Below are 9,900 nucleotides of genomic sequence, written 5' to 3'. Positions count from 1 at the left end.
GGGGAGCATCCTTTACCTTATTTTATTACAGGTTTCTCTGCAGGTTTTTAAAAATACCAGGTGTCCCTTCAAGACTGGTTTACACAGCTTTGTGTCGCTCCTGGGAGAGGCCCGCCCAGCCTCCTTCCTCGGACTGGTTTGCTCCCTGCAGGTGGGGCTACCTCTTCACAGGAAGAACAAAACCTGGAAGCAGAGCCTCAAGCCCCCTTCACATCCCAGCCCTGTGCTCTCTCTCATGCCAAGTGGCTGGGATCTGGAGCGTCTCACTCTGTAGTGGGGGGTACTGTATGGGGAGGAGCCGCTTGAGCCCGGTTGAACTCACTCACGACCCTCCCAGCTTCCAGGCCCCTGAACAAACAAGAGCTTCGGGGAGGTAGCCTTCAAGGTAGAGTCTGGGTCAGGGGGTCACTTGCAGTTGAGTCAGGGCCCCAGGAATTTGGGCATCGGTGTGACACCGAGCTGGCCGCCCCAGACCCTGGGCGAAATGCACCGAAGCTGGATTTCTCAGAATCTTCCTCGGTGCAGTCCTCTGCGTTTTGCTAGCCCCGCGCACCGAAGCGTGGGTCCTGGGCGCGCACCCTGCCCAGCTGGGTCACGGCCTGCCCTGGGGCCGCCGTGGTCTTCCCCCCACCACCACCCCCCCACCGAGCGTGCGACCCACAGAGGCGGTGGAGCGCTTTGGCCGCGGGCTGGAGCCAAGTGACAGCCGGGAGTCCCGGGAGACGCGGGCGGCCCACGGCTGCCCCCACCCCCACCCGCGGCCTTGGCGGCGCTCAGCCTGCGGGGCCGCGGGAGCCGCAGAGCGCGCGTGGGTGCGGCCCGGTGCGCTCCCGGGAGCGGCCGGCGGGTCCCAGGAGCGACCTCCTCCCGGCGGGGCCCCCGCCGCGGCCGCCGCCACTTCGGGGCGGGGCCCGGGCCGGGGGTGGGGCGCCGGGCGGCGCGGCGCTGTTTCCAGCCTCGCCGAAGGCTCCGCTGGCACTTCGCTGGGAGCCTCCCGGCGCGCGAGCCGCATCCCGCTCCGCCGCGGGGAGGAGAGGAGAAGGCGGCGGCGGGAGGCGGCGGCGGGAGGCGGCGGGGACAGACCGGGCCGGGCGGTGGGAGAACACGCCGCCGCGCCCTCGCCCTCCCCGGTGCGCTCCGGCCGCCGGCCCCACGCCGCTCGCTTCACCCACCGCACCAGCTCCGCCGCGAGCTGGCGGAGGCGCAGGGCCCGGGCGGAGCCGGGCGGAGGTCCTCTTGCTCCCCGGCGCCCGGAGCCCAGGATCCGCCGCGGAGGACCGCGCCGGGGCTGGAGGCGCCCGCGGCCCGGCGAGTGCCGGCTGCGACAGGTAAGTGCGCCGCGCCCTGCGCCACCCCTTCCCCGCCCGGCGCGGGCTCCCGCGGGGAGGGCGCCCCGGAGGGTCCTCAGAGGGCCCGGAACTGCACTGCGCCCGGGTCCCGCGAGCCCCCGCGAAGGTGAGTCCGAAGCCTTGGGCGGAAATGGGGTGCGCGCTGGGTCCTGGTCCGGCAGCGCTTTGGGGACCCGCTCCGGTAGCGGGAACTTTAATTAGACTTTTGCTTCTTGGGTTTCACTTGCGGCCGCGCCTCTCAGGCTCCCCGGGTCCCCACGGATCCTCTGCTCCTCATCCGGCCCCGGGTGCTGGGCGCGGGGAGGCAGCGTCCGGCTTCCAAAGGGCTGGGCTGGAGCGCCCCGGCTTTCCCGCGCGCTGGGGACCGGGACTCCGTGGGCGGAGGGCGTGCGGGGCGCGGGAGGAGTTCGAGGCCGCCCCGCTTCCCACCCGGCGGCGGAAGGGGCACCACCGGCCCTTCGCGCGCGTCCCCACCCCGCGCCTCTCCCGGGCACCGGCCTGTTTTGTACTCGAGGCGAGTGTGAGTGCGTCAGTGACCGGTGAATGGGTGTGCGTGCCTGTGTGTGGGGGTGCGGGAGTCGGAGTCTCGGCGGCGGAAAATCCTCCTACCTTGCCCTGGGACCCGGCCGAGCCCCGGCTGCGGCTGCCACCCCAGCTGCTGGCTTCCAGCTCTGCTCGCCGCGCTGGCCGCGCTCAGGCCGGCCGGCCCGGCGAAGGCGCCTTTGCGGGTTTCAGCGGTGCCTGTGACCCTTCAGAAGTGACCCTTCTCTTTCCCCGGCGCCGGACTGCCCCCGTGCCAACTTTGGCAGCACGGCTGGTCTCCAGGCCCTGCGACCCTGACCCAGAGCCGCTGCAGCAGCCGCACAGCGCCCTCGGCTGTGGATCCCGGCTGCCCGGTTGTCTAACGAGGAGACTCCCCGTCCTGAGGAAGGATCTGGTTTCCAGCGGACCCCCTTCCTGGAGCCGAGACTGGGGAGTGGGCACCGAAGCCCTCTGTGTCTGCTTGGCGGGGATTTACCCCAGCAGCAGAGCGGGCGCGGTGGAATAGAGGGACCACAGCCTCTCTGGAGTGCACCGGGGAGGGGCAGCGGCAGGGGCGAAAGGGAGACTACCCCCTTCCACATAGCTCCGGGGCTGCTTACAAGCCGTGCGCCCAAGCCCCCTTTCTTTGGGTAAACGTTCACAGCTGGGTTCACCTTGACCCTCGCTCTGGGGTGGAAAACTTTTTCTAAGTCCTGCCCTACAACAAACAGCAGGAGTGGCAGAGTTCTCTTTAAAATGTCCTGGCCTCATGGCCTCTCCTGCTCACCCTCTATCCCTGTCAACAAGGCGAGGCAGACGGGCCACTGGAACCGGTGACACTCTGGTCCTTGAAGGGTACCTCCCTCTTTTAATCCGCAGCCGCAGCCCATGGTACGTGGCTGAGAGGGTCTGGGAGCCCTGGGGGCGGGGATGGGGGAGCGAGGATGGAAGCACATGGCAGAGCCTTCATCACATTTGCCTCTGTGAAGTGACCCACAGGAGAGATAAAATTCAGATCTGAAGAGCTGGAGCTTCTCAGGGTGATCAATAATTCTATAGCATTTGAACACAGAAAACCTCAAAGTCTGACCCCATCCCATCGCCTGGCCTGCTCGCTCTGGGACATACAGATGGCACCGCTTATTGATCTATTTACCTGGATTCAGACTCTACAAGAGTGAATTATGTTCCCCAGGTATTGATTTCTCAAAAGACCCCAAATTAAAAAGGTCAGGCTTTCTTAAAGCAAGGTCAAGGATTAATTATTTATGGAGAGACATCAATCAGCCAGCGTGGGGCTCATCTATAAATTGCCTGCGTGGGCAAAAGGAGCATCTTCTGATTCTGGCTCCGGCTGCGAGAGGAGGGGCCTGTCTGACCTCCCCGGGTTTGGTGCAGGTTTTCTGGACTGTGGCGGGAGGAAGTTGCTCTGTAACTCAGCTTGCTGTCAGAGATGCCTTTTTAATCTCGTAGCCAGAATCCCACTTGGGAAATTTCAGGCATATTTGCTGTGTTTCCGTAATGAACATTTACTGATTACAGAGTATCAAGGGAATTCCATTTTTTAAACATTTATTCACAGCTCTGTTTATGTAAGCTAATAAGTCTGGGGAAGTTCGGCAAAGATGTGTTTGCTGCATGGTTGTTGGGAAGTATGCCTGGTGGGCTCATCTCAGAATCTACTCTCAGTTCAGTTGAAAGGAGGAGAGTCATACTCTCGATTAAAGCGTCATGCAGGTTGCTTCTCTGCTCTTCCCTCCAAGTCTGAGCCAGCAGGGGCCTCATAGGCTTTTTGTGGTTTTTTGGATCGAAGAGATGGTCACTTAGAGCTTTTATCGTTGTTTGCTGATGAGTCTGGTTGGAGCCGCGGGAAGTGAGCTCTGGAGTCTTATGGGGCTGGCAGGGGCAGGTGTGGTGCCCATCTCCTGCCTGGCCTGGAGTCTGGCCTGGAGTCTGGGAAGCGTGTATTCCCTCACCAACTGCACTTCCCTGATTTCTCCATCCTGTAGCAGCCACGTCGGAGACACATGGAGCGGGGAGGGAGCCAGTGGGCAGGAAAGTGGACACAAGTTTGTGTCCACTTTTTAATGGACAACCATGGCAATTAGAGTCAGTAAATGCTGTGGGGAACAGGTACCCAAGCCTTTTCTCAGTCAGAGGTACTGAGTTACAAACAGAAGATTTATGAGGTGCTGGCCCAGGAGAGCAGTGTGGCCCGGTGGAGGGACAGCAAGAAATTTTTTAGAAAGGGTGAGGGTGGTTCTTTGGATGTGTATGTGGCAATGGTGTCCTAGAGCCCCAGGACGCTGCTGGGAAAGGCGGCCTGTGTGGTGACAGCGTGGTGACGGCAGGCTCCCTGGCACTACCTTTGGAGTCATAGCCAGGACTTGCCTGGCTTCAGAGCAGCTGTGTTCCTTCCCTCCTGGGGAAAGGAAACCCCTGGGCTCAGACAGCCAGGGGCCAGAGCTGCATTCTCGCAGGAGGGAAAGGACGCAGGAGACACCGTCTCATTCTTTCCTGGCTGCAGGCTGTGTGACCCGTCAGCGAATCCCCGTGGCAGCAGATGAGACTTACAAATTGGCCGTGGGAAAAAGCTGTGACTTTAACCCTGTACATAACTACCTGTCATTTGTGATCTGGAGCTGCCTGCACCTGCTGGCCGCAAATGCAGCCTCTGCCACTGACAGCATGAGGAGGCCTGCGTTCAGGAGGGTGGACACCCACAAGCAGCCCCCATTCCACCTCAAACGCCATCTTTCAGGAAGTCTGAGTGTCTGTATGGAGGCAAGGTGCTGGGGCTGCAGACACAGCTGCCCTCCCAGCCCAGTGACCTGGGTCTCAGCATTCCCTCTTCCAACCTTGAATGCCATGCATTGCTGGGCTATTAGTACTTTTGGCTGCTCATGACTGAGGCCAAGGCACCCTGTCTCTGCCAAGACATGGTCAGAGCTGCCCCCGGCAATGACATTTACTTGAACTAAATGAGAGTTGTCAACACTGAAACCTGAAGTCAAATGACCCTCTGTCCCACACTCCCAGGGTCAGACCCGCTGTCCATCTTCTTCATTCTGCCATCCCTGGACACTTACTGAACATGGATTTGTGCCAGGCTCTGGGGACACAAGATGAGCAAAACTAAGAGTGGTCCTTGCCCTTGTGGGTTTTGTAGTTTTGTGGGACAGAAACTCCCTCACATTCATCCCTCACTGATTCAGGCTCTGCCTGCCACACTAAACAAACACACAGCACCTGTGTGAGTCTGGACTACAATGAACATATGAAGGACTCGGCTGGGTGAGTATGAGATCTTCAGCAGAGAAATCTGGCCTAGACTTAGGGGTCAGGAAGACTTCCCTGAGGAGATGACACTCAGCTGAGATCTGAAGGAGGAGCTGACACTAAGCAGGGAGGGGTGGGAGGAAGTGAGGGAGAGGGCTTGCCTGGCCCAGAAGGTGAGTGAATGAGAGGGAGCATGGAGCATGTCCAGGAGCTGCGGGAAGGCCTATGTGGCAGCAGAATGGAGGAGGGGGGATGTGGTTGGAGATAAGTGGAGTTCTGTCCGGCCCTATAGGGCCTTGAAGATTTGGGGCATGTAGGCGGTTGGGACTTGAGTGTAGAGATCTGTACAGATCCCCATAGAGGAGGAGTCCAGTGAGGAGGTAGCTGCAATAATCCTGGGGTAAGGTGGCCATGGTCCTAAAGAGGAGTGATGGACACGAATCTACCAGGGAGAGGGTGGGGGTGGTTGGATCACGACTGGGAGCTGTGAATGCCCTGAGGCAGGGCACCCTGGACCAAGCACCTGTCCACTCTGGCTGGCGTATGTTCTTCAGGGCTGGGGGTTTGGGGCAGCTGCCCGGGTGGCTTTGCCTCTGTGCCCGTGCCCACTTGGCCCACCTTCCAGCTTTCCTCTAAACCCTGGGCCTTCTGCTATGTTCCCTCATGTGGCCACCATTTAACTGTAGCTTGTGAGCGCTCAGTAAGTCACAGTCCAGTACCCTGTGCCCAGTGTTCTCTGGTGAGGACAGCTGTTATGATGCCCACCTTTCTCTTGGCCTGCATGTTGTCCACTTTGCTTCCTGGTGATCTGGTAGGTCCATTACCTGCCACCTACTTGTATCTGACCTGGCAGCTCCGCTCCTGTGCCCTCCTCTCATTGCCAGCCCTCTCTCCTTTCCCTCCTACCTGTGGGTGTCAGCCTCTACCTATTCCTTCAAGGAGTTCTGCCCATGGCCCAACTCTCTCTGATGGCTGTCTGCAGCTCAGCTCAGGCCCCAGCGTCTCTGTAGACACCACCTGGTCTCCCATAGCTGGGGTGGGATAGCCGGTCTGTGATTCACCCCACTTCCCATGGTGCTCACACTGCTGGCTGTAGGCCCCGTTCTGAGTGGTCACTGCGATGCAGGCAGCAGTCCAGGTTGCTGTCACCTTGCCCTCACTCTGCCTGGGCCTCAGCCAGCTCCTCCCTGGCTGGGCCAGACTCAGGGACAGGAGGGATGAGAGCCAAGGAGAGGAAACTAGGAGCTACATATGTGCTCCTTGGGCCCCAGGCCTCTCGGGGCTGATTCCTACCACCCTTGGGCTCTCTGCCTAGAGAGTGGACTCCTCAGACCAGTCTTCCTTCCTATTCTGGCCACTGCCCTCACCACCATGGACCAGTGGCCATGCCCTGGTGCCTATCAGTGGAGAGCCCCTCTGCCCACAGCTCCTAGACCGGGCACAGGTTGACACACACTTGGCAGGCAAGTCCTCCCCACCTTCAAAGCTGCCTCTTCGTGGGGACTGATTTATCTCCTGGGACAAGACCCATCTGCCCAAGCCTATGAGCTCTGAAACCCTCCTCCATCCCTGAGATCCAAAAAACAGGATTCTGCTTCCTGTGCTCTTAAGGGGAGCATCCAGGCACCCAGCAAATACTGACAGTGCACGGAGCCTTCTAGATCCCAGAGGAGGCTGAGCAAACCCAGGCAGGCCACAGCGCTGGTGCAAATACTGCTCTCTCCGTCAGTCTTGGGCATGTTAAGCTTGCACAGAGAAGGTTCTCAGTGATTGCTGCTGGCAGGCAGAGGGAGCTAAACTGTGCAGTGTGTCTACACTGGTGGAGCCACTGTGTGATGCAGGCATTCTGTCTATACTGTTGAGTCTAGGTGTGAGCACCTTCCATTTAGTCACTGCCTGCCCCACTCCTGCTGGGATCTTTGCACAGGTTCAGAGCTCTCAAGCTCTCCCTGTCTTCAATGAATTTCCCTGTGGCTGAGCTCAGCCCAGACCCCGGCTTCCAGTCAGACAGTGCCTTGGTCCATCAGATCTGTCTCCCAGAGCTGAGGGTGTTGAGCCCAATGTGCCATGTCTACACTGGTTGAGCCAGTGCCCAGAGCAGACACTGTCTACACTGATTGAGCCCAATTCTGGCTGAGGGCTGTCTGTTTACACTGGTTGAGCTCAGTACATGACTCAGGCAGTCTACATGGGTTGAGTCATGCATCATGCAAGCTGTCGAAACTGTCTGAGCCAATGCTCAAAGCAGGCACTCTGTGTACTGGGGGAGCCAGTGGGTGATGCGTCCAGCCCGCGGCTGGCTGAGGCATGTGTTCCGGACTTCTGATACCCTCACCAGGAATACTCCTTTCTCCCCTCCCGTATACACCTCTGGGTCCAATTTAACTCCTGCTTCCAAGGAATTTGTGTTGGTGTTCCCTCAGCTTTCCCATGTCTTGCTCCAGCCTCTGCTGGCTCAGAGCTGGGAGTGGTGTGGATGTGGGGCATGGGGACTCATCGTGATCTCACCTGGATGCCCCCTCCCTCATTGGGCTTGGGGGCTGAGCCTGCTGCCACCAACAGATACAGAGGCTGCCTGCTGTCAGTGGTCATGGCCACCTTGCCATCCCTATGGCAGCCACGCACAAGCCTTTTTCTCAGGAAAGTCATCTGGGCGGGAGCTCTGCCTCATGCACATGGAAAACTACACGCTTCTCCAGACTGAGTCCATCTGGCGGTCTCCCGCTAAGCTTGGGGCCTCTATCTCCATTGTTGTTATTTTACCTCCTGAGGTTGGCCTTATCTGCAAATTTAACTTCATCCCTGTGAGAGAACAATCTCTGCATATTATTTAACTCTTCTCAATTCCCTCTGCCATGAATTGAAGTGTCAACCCTCTACCATGGCAACCAGCTCCACTTCATGCAGCCTCTTAGAGGTTGTCACAGAAGCTAGTACCTGGAGTCAGACTGTCTGGGTTCAAATCCCAGCTGCACCACTTAGTCACTGTGTGGACTAGGAGCTCAGTTTCCTCATCTAGAATATGGGGATGACAATAGAAACTGCCTAAGAGCCATTGTGCCTAGCAGCCAGCCAGCCCCAAATCAAAGACAGCTACCTCTACTATTATTGTTATTGTATTATTTTTATTATTACTATTATTATTAATCTCTTGTGTTTGGTCTCTCAGCTGAGGCTCAGTCCCTCTTCATCTCAGGTGCAAGGAAGTATGTTGGTCAGTGGCCTTGCCTGGTGATGTGACGAAGGCTTAAGGGGCATGTGAGCTAACTGGCTAGTGACCCCCCAAGTCCCACCTGTTCTAAGTTTCCTATCAATGCCTATTTTGTGTTCCACATTCAGTACATTTAACATTTTTTATTCCATACACATTATGCACCCCAAAAAGTGCACAGATTGTGCGCACAATGCAGCGAACATCCTCAAACAGAACAGGCCTGTGTGCCAGCACCAAAGCAGAAATCAGAATGTGACCCTCATCCCAGGCCCCTGTGCCTCCCTCCTGGCGCCTCCCTCCCCACAGCAACCGTTCTCCTTACTTGTAATGACATTGCTTCGTTTTCCTTATTTTTAAACTTGACATAAGTGGATTCATAAGTCTGTACACTTTTGCGTCTAGCTTACCTTCATTTGTGAAATTCATCCTCGTAGTAGTTTGTTCATAGTTATTACTAGGTAAGATTCCATTGTGTGGATACACCAGGTTTATCCATTCTTTTCTTGACTGACATTTGGATTGCTCTGAGTTCTGGGCTATTATAAACAGTGTTGCTCATAGAGAAGGAGCCTTCAGGGGACTCTGGTCTCGTTGACCCAACACGAGAGGGCATAGGGCCATAATCAGAGTTCATTGGTGAGTTTAGGAAGGCTGCGGGAGGAGGCAAGCTTGGGGCCGCATGCATGTTCATTTCGCCTGTGTCCCTCGGACATGGGCACACCCTTTAATAAGAGGGGGGCTGGGTTCATCTTTTGCAGGTGTTGTCGAACAATTTCCTCTAAAGGTTGTACTGATCCCCACCCCTCCCCTGTTACGTGTGAGAGTTCCAGTTGCTCCACATTCTTTCTAACGCTTTGTGTTGCTTTCTAAGACTTTTATGTTTTGGCCATTCTGTGAGTATGTAGAGGTATCACACTGTGGTTTTAATTTTATTTCTCAGATGATTAATTCAGTTTATTTTTTGCCAAGGATATGTTAAATTTGAAAACATCATTCAACAAATTTAAAAATTCACTTTATATGCAAATTATAGATAGATGTCCTAAATGTTGCGGGTGCTGGTGATTGCCTCTGCTGGGCAGGTTTGAACCTGGAAGGCAGTGGGTGGACTAGGCAGGTGTTTCTCTGGATGAGACGGAACCCCACCACCTGCCCCAGAATCACCTGGGGAGCTGTCAGAGCAGCAGTGGCTGGCCCTGCCTATCCCAGCCCCCAACCACCGGGTGGACTCCCATGGCCCACAGTCTCTCTGGGACTCGCCTTTCTTTCCCGCCACAGTTCCCATGAGCACTGACCCCAGCTTGCCTCTGTGTCCGCTGCTGGGCCCTGGCTCAGAGTGCAGTCCCGCAAATGCCCCCGGAATGAAGGTCAGAGACAAAGTGCTGCCTGTGGGCCTCTGTCCTCTCCCACCCCGCTGACCTGTCGGGGATTGTTGGGAGCCTGAGCTGCTAGGAGAGGATGCTGGAAGCTGGGCTCTCACACCCTCGGGGGTGTCCTGCCCTGGGGCTCTGTTCCTCTAATGATGTCCCCCTTCTC

The 9,900-nt window shown here is 57.3% G+C and overlaps 1 protein-coding gene across 1 annotated transcript in view; it reads left to right on the top strand.

Moving 5' to 3' along the window:
- The first annotated feature begins 969 nt into the window (after nt 1-969).
- CHST8 (carbohydrate sulfotransferase 8) overlaps nt 970-9,900 on the top strand; it is a 101,623-nt gene continuing 92,692 nt past the window's right edge. Inside the window, exon 1 of the mRNA XM_036440597.2 lies at nt 970-1,328. The gene's annotated coding sequence lies outside the window, so the exon portion shown is untranslated. The remainder of the gene's footprint in view (nt 1,329-9,900) is intronic.

This window comes from Pipistrellus kuhlii, unplaced genomic scaffold (assembly GCF_014108245.1).
Source record: "Pipistrellus kuhlii isolate mPipKuh1 unplaced genomic scaffold, mPipKuh1.p scaffold_m20_p_17, whole genome shotgun sequence".
Classification (NCBI taxonomy): Eukaryota; Metazoa; Chordata; class Mammalia; order Chiroptera; family Vespertilionidae; genus Pipistrellus; species Pipistrellus kuhlii.
The sequence above is the reverse complement of the archived record's forward strand: the minus strand, read 5'-3'. Positions and strand labels throughout refer to the sequence as shown.